Source organism: Syngnathus scovelli, chromosome 3 (assembly GCF_024217435.2).
Source record: "Syngnathus scovelli strain Florida chromosome 3, RoL_Ssco_1.2, whole genome shotgun sequence".
Taxonomy (NCBI): Eukaryota; Metazoa; Chordata; class Actinopteri; order Syngnathiformes; family Syngnathidae; genus Syngnathus; species Syngnathus scovelli.
The window spans coordinates 19,191,877-19,206,095 of record NC_090849.1 but is presented as its reverse complement, the minus strand read 5'-3'; the positions used below and the strand labels follow the sequence as shown (position 1 = coordinate 19,206,095).

Sequence of the window (14,219 nt, the reverse complement as noted above, 5' to 3'; positions counted from 1 at the left end):
GTAAGAAATGCTTAACAATGAATGGAAAAAAAAAGCCATGACAGATCATACTTTCTTTTTTCAATCATTAAAGAGTGTCTTTTTTTTCGTCCTTCAACTGCATCCACCCTGAGTTCAGCAGCAGTTCAGAGAAGATGCGCCAAAAGGTCACAGGACAAAAGATAACACTTCATAAAACAGCTAATTAGATTTAATGGACTGTGACAAATACTCATTTAATAGTGAATGGCTAATTTGAAAAAAAAGACATATCCTGTTTCCAAATTACTCAAATAATTAATAAACAATGTTAATGAATTTTTAATTTGGAAGGTTCTTAGATCCGTAGGCGCAAATTATAACGATTTCAAATGCGATCATTTATGTGGCTAGATCAGGGATCGTTAACCGGTGGTCTGTACCGGTATTGCATGTGCTTAGGAAATTGGAAATGGAAAATAACATTTTAAAAGTAAAATTGATTTATTATTTAGACTTGGTGATAATGGTGGACAAAAGACCTTGGACAAAAATCAATTCATCAAGTCTAGATGGAACAAGCAAATGAAGACTTACCATAAAAAATCTAATGTATCATTATGTATCATATCTGAAACCACTTGCTAATAGATTTGCATAAATTACATTAGCATTAACATTGACATTACATCCAGAACTGGTTACCTGATCACTGGTCACAAGATAACTCAGTGAGAAATGAAGCAAACTCATGCGTACCACCATGAGTGATAAAGGAAATGAGGATGATGTATTCCTTTTTGTTTTTTAATCATCCACCAAACAATGTTGAAAAATTAAAACTAGACAAAGCTGAATGAGAAGCATCACTGCTACAAGCAGTGCTCCCTTGCACACAATAATTCCCAGACATAATTAATCAACAATCTATTCCACAAAAATGACAGAATTCTTAACGATGGCTTAATAAATCTGCTTTACATTCCAAACCAAACAAGTGTGGTGTCAATTTAAGTACAAGCTGACTGTCAAATGTAAAACCATGCCCACAAGAGAGTGAGAACATCCTTCCCGTCTTGCCTCTGGCTGAGTTCAGAAAAGAACAGAAAATACGATATTCATAGCGCTCTTCTCTCGGAGAACAATCCCGAGTCATATAGCATTCGAGTACTTTGCTCTATGAAAGATGATGTTTTCTTCGAACCGGAGACAATAAATTGTCTTTTTAGGTTTGGTAAGGGAGCTGCATTGCAAATCAAACTGCCCTTTGAGAATTATTTGCAGCATATCTTTGTCACAAGCTGTAAATGGAATACTAATACTTTTGTACCTTGCACCATTCACCACACAGTGCTTCTGTGAAAGCAAATAAAAACATTTGGGACTCTAATGATGAATACCTCAGGCTGTCTGCACTGCTGCTGCACAATGATTAATATGTTGCCTGAAATGATGCACCTGCATTTCCATCCCAAGGCAGATTATTATTAACTACAAAAGGCAGGAAACAAGTTTATTAGAAAACATGAGGTCCTAATTAAGACCCTGTTGCATTGTAGTGACTGAGTAACACAATGCACACTAAACAATAAAAATAAGCCTTGAATAAACAAACAGCGAGCTCCTCTTAAAGACAGTGATTGTGTTTGCAGATGATAACGCATTGTGTGGAAAGGAGAGAAAGGCAGTAAACACGGTCTGTAATGTAAAACATGAGACAATACAGAAAAGACAAACGGCTCTATATTAGATTACAGTACTTTTCATTTTTGACTTTGCAGCTGGCGGTACAATACAGTAAAACACATGAAAAACACAAAACAACAGAAGCTGCTTTGAGCCACAGCTCTCATCCAGTTGCTCACACACAGCTAAGTAGTACAATAGTTGTGCATTGTGCGAAAAAATAAGCAACATATTATTTCAAAGTTGCATGCACCAGTTGGAGCTTGATATATACTCCCTCACTCACAAAAAAAAAAACAACAGGTACAATTTTGTAAAATTCACAGTAGTGTATTTTTGAAATATCAAAACATATCAGCTTTCAGGCAATTTACAGGTTACCACATTCAGTGTCTATTGCTACTAAATTAATACAAGAAGGAATCCATATTTTACAACTTTGCCTTGAAGCAGCGTTGACCTGTGTTCAATTATGGATCAATGACTCGAAGCTACATTTTAACAACCATTCCCAAATTTTCAATGGGTCACCAAAGAAAACAGTACTGCCATTGTTTCAGTTCGTGTGACTGCTCTATTTCCCCTCAGATTTTTTATGACAGTCAACATTTCAAACTTTTTTTCATACTTTCCATTGTACCCGCTTGTCTGTCTCACTGTTCTGAGGTTTGGCACTAAGTCCAGGATGCGTCCTGCCTCTTACCTAACGTCAGCTGGGATAGGCTTCATATGAATAAGTGCTATAAAAAATGGATGGGTAGATGTCCATCCATCCATCCATCCATTCATTCATTTTCTATACCGCTTGCCCCCACGGGGGCTGCGGGCGTGCTGGAGCCTATCTGGGTGGATGTTGAATCTAGATTCTTCTTTTATTGATTTGGATCGGCAATCCTGTACTGAATGCCAATGCATCGACGAGTAATATATGGCTGGGCACAATAAAGTGCAGCACTTCTTTTATTTTGTTTTTGTTTACATCAATAAATCATCACATAACCCATTAAGCATCCATAAAAGGTATTCCATATGCCATTGTTTTGTTTGCTTTTTTTCTATTCTAGGCTTCACTTAAGTCTTGCTGGTTCTCAAGGTCAGTGACGGACAAAAAAAGTATAGCAATTCCCTTGGAGATTTGAGTTAAATATAAATGTTTTTGAACAAAGCCTGAAAGTGGTTAACATATAGTAAAGAAGCACAGAAAATGTTTCAGATGAACTAATGCTTCATTGTTTTCTTCTATGGAACTTGTGTGATCATTGCTATATATATTTCTTTTATTTTATTTTATTTTTTTTATCCAAGGCCATTGGGAACACAACCTCGTTTACCAAACAATTGAATTGCCCGAGTCTTGTCACCTGGAAGTTAAAATGCAAGCAATCGCTCAGTATATTTCTTTTATATTTCTCTTTATCACCATAAGCATGCAAATAACCAAAAAGCATTATTGTTTTCAATGCTTATTTAACCACACACTTTCCACAAGCCAAAATCACCATAAAGTGAAGTTACAAGGTTTTCACTGCACGATGACAATATTTACAAGAAAGGATATCAACTAGTGCTCTCTCAATAAAAATACAACCACCCAATAAGTATTAATCAGCGTCTTGTCTTAAATGTCTCCGAAATGCTCGTCGAGAGCCCTCCTTATTATACACTTATATTCTTCTGAGAACACTTGCCTCCCTGCAGCAGGCTCTTTAACTGAGAACGTCATGGCCACTGAAGCAGTGCAAGAATTCTTGAATGGAAAATACAGGAAAAAAAATAAAAAAAACAGGCCTTGCAGGGATTAAAGTATATTCAATTTAAAAAAAAAAAAAAAGCTTCTCAACATACATTAATGGAGAAGTTGTGTGGTTGCATCTTCAACTCCCACATGCATTACTCCAAATGTGTTCAGGTTCTTGGGTTCAGACATCCATCCATCCATCCAAATATAGACAGCAGCGAGGGGTGTTGCCATAACAGCAGTTTTATAACAACAGGAAAACATTTCAAACTTATGAAGAACCGAAGGTTTTCATTGAAGGCTGCTGGTCATTGTGATGAAACAAAGTAAAAACTACAGGAGCAGCAGGAAAATGGAGCACAGCAACAAAATGGACACCGCAGAGCTGTGTCGCTTCAAACGAGCCACTTAACTAAAATTATTTCAACATTTCTTTGCTTGTTCCATGTTAAAAAGAGAACCTGGTAGCACCAATTTTTTATGAGACAAATTCACATAATGTAGAAAAGCGCTGTACTGTATACATAGAACATTTTACAGACATCTGTCAGGTCAACATGGAGCTTGCACTAAAAGCCAATAAAAATCCCATCTTTGCATGGCTGCCATGGTATTTACAGCAAAGACCTTAAAATGTCTGAATTTCAGCATTTTAGGGGAATTGCAAAGAGACATTTACAAGTATGTCTTATGAATGAGAACATTAAAGAAAGAGGATTGCGTCTTGCATTAAATGTCCAACACCGTTGCTACATTTTATACTATGCTCATTTAATTTGAATCCAATGCACAAGAATTCCGAAACAGCGTCCAAATGAGTCGTGTGAACTGAATATAAAGCTGCAAATGACCTGTCTGTTAGAAATGATGTTCGCAGTAAATGCCAGAACTGCTTTTACTGTTCTCTTTATAATCACGCACGCTCGATTCAACTTCATTCCATTATACGTTATTACAAAATGCGGTGGGGCCAAATTAAATGTTGCCAATTGAAGAGAAACATCAGAGTGTGATGAAAAAGTACGATGCCCTTCTCAAGAGTTTTTTTTTTCTCTCCCTCTACCTACACATACAGTAAAACATACGCTCCTCATTATGCATGCGGACACGCAAACTCACCCGTTGGGAGTGTGTGTGTGTGTGTGTTCTCCAGAGGGCAAAATAAAATCTGTTCCTCCGCCTCCATTCGGCCTCCTCCGTCTGCTAACAGGAGACAAGTTGACCCCCCTGGCCTTCTTTACTGGTGTGTTGAACATCTGAAAAATTCACCTTCACATAAGGAGAAAGTGTGAGGCAGCGGGAAGTCTCTTAAACCGAAGACAGTTGGAATGTGATTGTTAGGTTTATGGAACTGAAGCAGCTAAATAATTTGCTTAATAGAAGCTCACTCATTTGGTGACATTTTTACTGTATGTACGCAGTGTTCTCGCTCTAATTTGCACAGAAGTTACAAAAAAAATGTCATATTTCTTTCATTATAGTCATAATTATGATTTTACAATCTCATTAGCATGGGTGGGTGACACACACAAAAAAATCTGGATATGTTAATGCAGTGAGAATGGAACACTGCTCAAAAGTGGCTCCTGTTATTTTTTTATTAACAGCAATTAACTACTTTCTTGAACTGAGTGACATCAGAATATTGAATAGTGACTAATGTTTACCTCTGCCACATATTTATTTTATCTTCATTTACGATTGGGTACTTGGAAAAATACAAACAAATTGGAAGTTGACAGATTGCGTACAACCTTAGAGCTTTCCCTGTATTTAACAAATGGAAATAAAAAAAGATTGTTAGGTTTCCAAATCTATTTTTCTAAACAGAATAGGGGACTCTGAATTTTCTTAGCTGCTGTTTTGCCGCCTCCATCAAATTAAGCAGAATAAACAAGTGTGGATTTAGCTCACCTTCCTAAAAATGTTATTCTTTTTAAACAACAAACAAGTTGTCACCAAATCAACAGCGTAGTCCAATTCCTTCAATTGCTGCAAGAAACGATTAATCAACAGCCATTTCAACACAATTGACAGCATTTTCAACATTCGATTCTACTTTCCCACAGGGAAGCATTTAAACAAATGTTGACGAAAGCAGCAATCGCAGTTTGTCTGAGTTGCTTTCGACTACAGAACTTTTACATACATAAATAAACATCCTTGACTCACTCGAAGCAGAATACCTTTACCATTCTTCAAGCCAGCAATGCTCAATGGGAAACATATTAAAAGGTTGTGAGACGCGCGTGACCATTTCAGACCTGGCTATAATTACAACGTGCATGAGAAAATGGGAGGTGGCGGAGAACCGATCTGGAGCTGCTTAGCGGCTGCCGACAAATTGAGACCGACCGGAGAGATCTTTATCAAATGCACATGGGCATTTTTGAAGGCATGACAGCTTGCTAACAGAAAACAACAAAGATATTTCCCTTTTCCAAAGGGAGAATTGAACAAAGAAAGTGTGCCGAAGGCCAGATAGGTCTTGTGAAATCATAACCAAGATGGAGCTATAAAAGAGCAGTAAAACTCCCCACAATCAGCAACTTGGTGTTTAGCCAGCAGTAATACGTCACAGCTTCATTGGGCTCCCTAATCTGATAAGTTTTTATGGTTGCGTCTGCTATTAGCGTCATCTATTGTCATTTGAGGTGGCATGATGGCAGCCCGTAGCACTGACCTCTCTCACAGACGCCCGATTGAGTTAGGGATCACGCCTCGTTCTGACATTACAATCTATCTGAGACGGCGCAATGACTGTGGAGGGAAGCAGAATTGGACCGTTTAAGTCATTTTTTTTTGGAGCACTAATGGTTGCCCATAAAGACTGGGATGCCTATCTTAGTTTATTTTCTTCAACAAAAAGTTTGTGGCTGTTTTTAATAGCCATCCATTTTCTGAACCGCGTGTCCTCATAGGGGTCACGGGAGCCAACGCCAGGAGTCTAAGGGTGTCAGTTGAGACACCCTGAACTGGTCGCCAGCCAATCACAGGGCACACAGAGACAAACAACCACTCACAATCACACCTACGGACAAATTGGAATTCAGGAGGAAATCGGTAATAGTTGTTTTTAAATGTAGCTCAATTGCAGGTAAACAAATGCTTTAAAAATGCCCACATTATGAAAAATAATAATTTTCCGGTCACTAAGAATTGTAAACAAAAGCAGCTAAAACTCTTATATTGAGTCTGATTATTTTCTCTGGGCTGTGATCTACTTTTGTATATGCGTAGGTAGGTCAGTGCCTTGGTACTTACGAGGGTTTTAGTTCCAAATCTTCGAATAAAATTAGCTTTATAAAAAGTAGCTTGCATACAGCAGGATGAACGAGGATGTGACAAAGTGTCTCCCCCAAGAGGCAGAAGACATTCATGCTCTGAGCAGACATTTTCACTCGGCTTTCACAGAAAGCAGGGCAGCTAACCCCTTAGCTCTACTTTATGGACCTCAATTATGACATTGGATTTTTTATGTACGTTTCATATGGCATCATATGAAATCTGTCTTGATTCATATCTTGCCTTGCTACTTTCACGCAACAGTAAAGCTATGAAATTTCTGAATTGTCGCATGCTCTCAGTCAATAAGGAATTGTGGAGAGGAAAAACCAAGGATAACATCTCTCAAGCTGTGAAGAGATGCCTATCCCCTTCCTATATTTACACAGCAAAATGAACATGATTGTTATTCCCTTGCAGTATTTATTTGATCTTGTTATTTCTCGACATGTCTGTGAGGGAATTGTGAACCCAACACCACCACCACCACTTCATGTCCACCCACCTTCCTGGGATGAATTAACTGAAAACATGCTTCCACCCTCTGATAAGTATCGGAGGGGACGGGCCGCAAGATTACTGTGCACCTCAAAAATGCTTCTATTTTTTTAATATTATTTTCCATCTTGGCCAGATGATAAGAAAGGTCTGAACAAACATGGCGTACAAGCCGCCACTGGAAGGTCAAACGCTTTTTCCAGTATCCCGCTCAGAAAGGAAAACTTTTCCGATTCATTTAATACTACTCCACTTAATTGAGTCAAAAAGAATCATTTGGGTTTGACATGAGGTATGCTATGTTTTTTTAAGCTGCTGGGAAGGCTTCCACAGTCCTGACTGACGTGGAGGTATGGAATGGAATTTGAGATTTGTGCTGATGGATGTCAAGGGTGGATTAAAACGATCACTGGTAAAAGGGCACGTTTAATATTATGCTAAGAGAAATAAGACTTGAACTTTCCTTTCCTCACCCATGGGCAAGGAAAAGCAGCACTGCGGTGTTGAATTAAAATAAAAATAGGTCGCGACCACAACAGACAGCTAGCTGCTAAGACAATTAAAACAGCACATTTCGTTTCATTATTACAAAAGAATGTTTTTAGATTGTGCATTACACACAATACATCTTGTCTTTTTTTTTTTTTTTTATCACGCCAGTCCAGCAGGTAAAGCGGTAATTTTGTATCACAAACAAATGGACGCTAGAAGTCATTTCAGGTCTTAAAGTGATCAATGACGACTCCCTCTCCTCTATGACCCTTATCCACTGGTCAGGCTCTGCATCTGGAGGAGACATTAGGGCCTTTTCAAGCAGTTACGGGTGAGGACGTGACCGGACTTAAATCGGCACGTTAGTGCCAAGCCACCAGAATTGCTCACTTCCTCCGCAAGTTTTTCCATCTTGGGAAAAGTCAGTCTCCGAGGTCTGACAGGTCATGGTTAGGTGATATATGAGGCTAGAGACAGGGACCAAAGAAACTGTTAACATTTGCATTTTTTTTCTTATCACATATACTATTCATTAGACCCATTTGGCTTGAGCTAAACTGTTAATTGTGCATGACTGTACTGCCGGAATGCATATATGGATACCACATCACTGAGTAGAATTTCCAGTTCTCAGTGTATTGGATTTCAGTTATTAAGTGGCTTAAACATCTCCAGGGGTTATGACACACGAGTCACTTTGTCCCAAGAGTGCTTCCAAATGGGCAGATGGCCATCCCACTTTTGGGACAATTTTATGCCCGAAGCCTGTGGATCAGTACCCCAACATGGCTTCTGGTATGTATGGGCAGGTCGCATACACGACCACCGTGACAAGGTTCATCAATCTGTTCTCTAAAACGACAGACAAAAACATCTGTAAAAATTGCTGATCCGGAGTTCAATAGGAAAATTGCTCAGTGCATTATACAGAACCAAACAGCAAATGAAAAAAATAAGGTGTCAGGACAGGCGAAAAACTGGGTAATGTTTCTGCCATATTAAGTCCAGTGACTTGAAAATCGTAAATACACACAATAGCTGCAATCTTCGGATTCTTCTTCTCCCAACGCCCTGAGGAAAAACAAATTAACGTGTATTCCAATTTCCAAAGTTGTCTAGGTTGTGTGTCTGTAATAAAACCCTTTATTTGTTGTCATGCCTTGTTAAAATCCTTATAAAGTTTTTTCGGTGATATAAAGGTGTTTGCTGTTACTGTATCTCATTAAGACACGAAATTATAGATTATAAATTTAATGGCATGTTGATGCACTCCTTGTGATGGAGGCCATTTTGCAGGCATGCGTGTGATCTTGACTGGAGCTGTAGAATTGATCAATGATTCTTTTGTTGCAAAGGACTTCCCACGAACAGCCTCCCACAACAAAGCATACTCAATGTCAAATATGTAACCACAGACACACCACACCGTTTCAATTAGGACTCCATATTGAGCCCCCAGCAGGAGATCTAATTGCAAATAGTGTACTGGCGAATCTTGGGGGGGGGGGGGGGGGGGGGGGGTCACGGAAGGAAAGTTGCCCACATTATGGCGATGGCAGCAATTTAAGGACCACACTAATGGTTTTGAATGCGTGTGGCAATTTAGTCCATATTACACAGCCGACGCCAATAAAAATTTCTCAAAGCATTTTTATAGCCTTAGATCAACCCCTGACACAAATGGATGTTTGCTGTGATGCATTACCCATGTCAAATGGGTTGGAAACCTTAACGACCAATAGTAAAATCGGGGGGGATCGACAGTGATGTCACATACGTAATTAGGATTAGTCTTCATTTCAGTCCACTCAGGAAGTTCTCATTTGCTATTTGTTGGTATGCCTGATAGTGGGATTTTTGCTTGAGAGGTCCACTGAGGACTAAATAAAAAACGGAATGGGGCGGATAACTTTCTACACATATATGCAGCATTTATGATTCAAAGAAATAAAATTACTGAACAGAATTGGTAATCAAGAAGAGTCTATTAATGACTTCACATTTCATTTAAATAAGCAGAGTTATGTCGAGCCCCACCTTAACCTACCCCCCCCCCCCCCCCAACAATGAATCATCTTGATCTTTTATTGGACCACCTAAATGGGCGAGCATTGCGTCTACGTGTGTGAAAAATCGTAAACACTGCATGGAAACCGCAACAAAATCACTTCCATGCCTCTCACTCTCTCTTTCATTGTTTCCTCACAGAGATGCTTTATTTCCAATTAGGCTCACATAGAGAGGTGGCGTTTAATATTCATGGCCACTGTGAATGACAGGGGAGTGATGATGATCACCATCATATGAGGGAGGAAAAGCAATTACAGTCACCACTACCATAAAGCCTAATTGCAAAAATCCCAACCACAAACAGTCACTGTATAGTGACTTGGCACATACAGCAAGAGGTGTGTTTGCTCCTTTTTATGTAAATGGAAGTGCTTTTTGATGCCAACTTTTTCCCAACAAGCTGTTCAATAAGCACCAACTAAGTGCTAGTGCACATTATTGACTCTGATCAGTGATCAGTCTTTTAGCAGTTTCTCTGGAATTGACTCTTGCTCTCCAGTCTCTCTAGTCTGAAGCGTTACCGAGAAAACTGAGTCAATTATAAAAGTCACTGCATGCTAATGAATTTCCTCTGAGGATAATTAAACGAAGGCAACATGCAAACTGTGTGTCCACCTGGGCGTTCATGCATACCTGTCTGTATGCATGGTTGCTAAGGGCTTCCTATACAAGTATGTACAAAAATTCACTGTTCACTATTCACTGATTCACCAAACTGCATTTATTTAGTGGAATAGTTTCCTAATGATGGGAAAATGAAGCTTCAAATGTGCAGCATGAATCACTTGGTTTTTCTTTTTCTCTGTTCAACATTGGGCTCAAAGTATGCTGACTTGCTGTTCCTTAAACTCCTTTATTTGAGCCAACAGTGCCCTCTAGAGGAGTCAAAGAATATAACTGGTTCATGAAGCAAACTCGAAGCTTCATTTTCCCATCACTACTGTAAACTGAGTTTAAAATGATATTACAGTTTTAGGATTATAGGTAATGGTAAATGTATTGTTTCAAATTATAATATAGACCAATACAAATATTTTGGAGGCTAGTCAATTAATTGCTGTTTTTTGGTATTCATGGCATAGCTTGCTCTCAAAATTATGATGAGCAATCCGTAGTGACAACTTTTTTTTTTTACATGCCTGCATTTATCAAACTTGGATTCATTGGTTGGGATGATTCCAAAATATTTTTCATCTCCACACCAAAATTTAAAAAGAAAATTTCCAAAAATCTGTACATCATAAAAGGATATATAATTGATTACACATATGCAGTAACAATAAAGACCACACAAAACTTTTATTACCATAAACATGAATCAAAAAGCCTGCTGCCAAAAAGTGTGCCAGCTTGTCAACGACCCAATAAAACCTGACTGTAATTTTAATTGGCAGTGTAGTTGCTCTGGTTGGTCGGGAATTATAAATAACTACTCAGTGAACTTTCAATACTTTTTACATTCAGAAACTATCATCATGTAAGATGAAGGGCTGATATAAAATGGAAAGAGGGTCCAATAAAAGTGTATGTTCTGCAGTTGTGACAAACAACTCATTCGATTTATCCCAGTGGAACAAAATCACCAGCCCAATTTTCAAAAATATAGCATGGTGAAATGATGAGCTGTTATGGTAAAACAAAAACCTATACAATATTTTCATCACAGCTTGTTGCACGAGTTTGTGTAAAAGTTTGCTGCCACCAGACTTTCTAGTTTTCTGAGCTGTGCGGTCATGTTATTGTAAAAAATGTACCAGTTGGAATGTAATAGTGCTTAACTTTAAATTCCCTTGAGAACATGTTGCTCTGTGTGTGTGTCTGCTTGAATGCAGGACGAGTGCGGAGTTTAGGGCCCGTGATTTATAGCGCTCTGCAGGTTATTACTCATTTCAAACTGAATTTCCTGCCTGTGTGATTGCATCCTTCCGAAATGCCCTTGACAGAATGGAAAGCACAACCGATGTTCCATGTCTAAAGACAGACTTTCTATTTTTTGGGGGGGAGAGTGGAGGGGGGTCTACTTTTGATTTTGCGGCAATAAATTACCCCTTACAAGGCAAGTTGATTGGCGCATGAAGACAATGGGCAATCCCATTCTCCCATTAGAGTCACCATCTGCAAATGATTTGAGGCTATCGCAAAATGTCATCCCACGCAAGATTATTTATGGGTCAAAAATGGTATGACTGATGGTCTAGTGATTTAGGGGGTAGCGACGGCCTTTAGTTTTGACCTTATAGCCATCTGAGAACCGATCGTGTTTCACAAGGAAGCCTCAAAACCTAACTGAATAAATGCAACAAAAATGTGGAGTGAATATGATTATTGCCTGTGAGCCAATTGCACATATAAAATTAGGAATTGCATCAGAAGTTAAGTCATGCTCAATAGCCACAGCGAAGGAACCTTCACTTAACTTGTGACTTTATTTGCAATTATAGGCTTATTTAACCTTTAAGAAATAAGACTGCTTGGTGCAAAGTAGTGCCATTTTGTGCCTGAGGCCGTGCACTGACCAACTCTTAAAATAATCACAGCGGATGCTCAGTATTTAAACTCCCCACAGTTTACGCTATTTGGAATTGGCCAACATTCTGGTGGTTGAACCGGCACGATGTATGAAATCCATGTCATGGAACAGTTTGCGTAAAATTGATGCATTTTCGCACCTTCAAAAATTAATCGCAACAATTGGGACTACTTAGATGATGAAAGCAATTGCAGTTTGTCTGATCATGAACAATAGCAAATGATGGACTGCATGCATTCCCTCTTGAGGCCCCTCTTAAATCCTACAATACAGTTTTCCATCCGACTAATTGTCTACACTTTCCTGTAATATGCGTCCAATCCATTTGCATGTAGGAAAGTAAACCGTCAACTTGCATGTTTCCATGTTGAAATGTCTGACCTATTTGCAAAGATAATGAATTGCACATAGGTTAATTTGTCTTCAAAGATTTATCTCAGGCATTCTCGATAGGAACAAGTTTTTCCCCACATTACGTAAAGCATTAACTCAGAGCAGTACGATAGTCCGATTCTGGCGTTGGTGCCCGCTCAACAGTAGTTAAAATATTGTTTGATGGCAATTGCGGCAATTAGTTTTTAAAGAAAGAGGGCTAAAAGTCTGGACCCCATTTGGATGAAATGGAATAATAGGCAAACATCTGTGTGTGGTTGCACGGCTTAATGTGCTAGATGGGTCAGGTCAAAAACATACCAAGCATGAAACAAGACAAGAGAACATGAAGGCCAGCTCACGTATTGTGTGAGAATGGCATTCCATTAACCAGCAGTGTGTCTAATTTCTCAACACATTACAGATGGAATGGCCTTGTATGACCCCAAATAAAAGCCTAATGTCCCGCCATTGATTTTCCCTCCTTTAGATTATACCTCAGTAATGGCTACCTGTCTCTGAAAGCAGAAGGAGCAAGTAGCAGAAAGTCAGCGATGAAAAGAAAGCAACACGGAGAGAAAAACAACATTTGATGCTACACGTGCTCTTTGCGACATTCATCGAAAACTCGTAGAACAAATAAGCGTCGGAATCTTAGACAGCAGCGCCTACACTTCTCATAAGATGATAAAGGTACTGTATCTCACATATCTTGGAGTAATAAGTCTGTGATTATGGTGTGCTGTCTTCAGGAGATATTGAAGACAAAATATCACCAGCTCTTTATCAACATCTGTTCCAAAGGGTGCTCTATCACCGGCATCTTTTATTGAAGCAGTCGGCTTTTATCGGTCCATGGAAAGCCGCCTCAGCGTGTGCGCTCTTTTGAAACCTCACCTTGCTGCACGTTTACGCAATTGTATTCTCCTCACACTGAGAAATTAACCACAGGAACAGTCTGTCGGCATCTCCTTAGCTGCAGTTGAAAGGTTAAATGCCAGTGCAGTAGTTGCTTACAATGCATTGCTATATCGCTCTTGTTCCTTTTTCCGGTATTTGCAATTGCAATGCATGAGGGCGGATTACAACTACAGTGTTTTGATTGACAATGGGTAAAATTACAAATCTATGAGTCAATTATTTTTTTAAGTTGGGCTGGAAAGTCTGAAAGGTCTGCATAGTTGTAGCTCAACTTCTCGTAACTAACGATAGCTGTTGCTTCCTCAGACTGCTGCTTTTCAATCTTGACATACTGCACATAATATTTTACATATATGTATTAAATTGTCCCAGAAAGTATATTTACTGAAATAATGGTGATTCAATTTACTCGCAAATTACCCACAGTGTGAAATATGGACCTGCTTAGTTGAACTGAGCTAGTATTCTGTCGTATGAATAGAAAATGGTGGATTGTACCTTTTGCCAAAAGCATTTTATGGTTCACTATATGGCGCTGTCAAAGATGTATAATAAGGGATTTTTGTAATCTCTAATCGACAGTCTGCTTCATCCAAAAATCAGATTACTAATCAAGGCAGAACCGACAGCTTTGCTGAGATAGAATCCTAACAGGCAACAAGTATGAGA

The 14,219-nt window shown here is 38.9% G+C and overlaps 1 long non-coding RNA gene across 3 annotated transcripts in view; it reads right to left on the bottom strand.

Annotated features, from left to right (window-relative positions):
* Positions 1–648: 648 nt before the first annotated feature.
* The window catches only part of LOC125994326 (uncharacterized), an 86,567-nt gene continuing 72,996 nt past the window's right edge, over positions 649–14,219 (bottom strand). Inside the window, exons 4-5 of one of the 3 annotated variants that reach the window (XR_007490594.2) lie at positions 3,490–4,651; positions 649–3,391 (exon numbers count right to left, since the gene is read on the bottom strand). This is a non-coding gene — a long non-coding RNA (uncharacterized lncRNA). Of the gene's footprint in view, positions 4,652–14,219 lie in introns of all 3 variants that reach the window. The other 2 variants (XR_011086645.1, XR_007490593.2) reach the window with 2 other exon arrangements.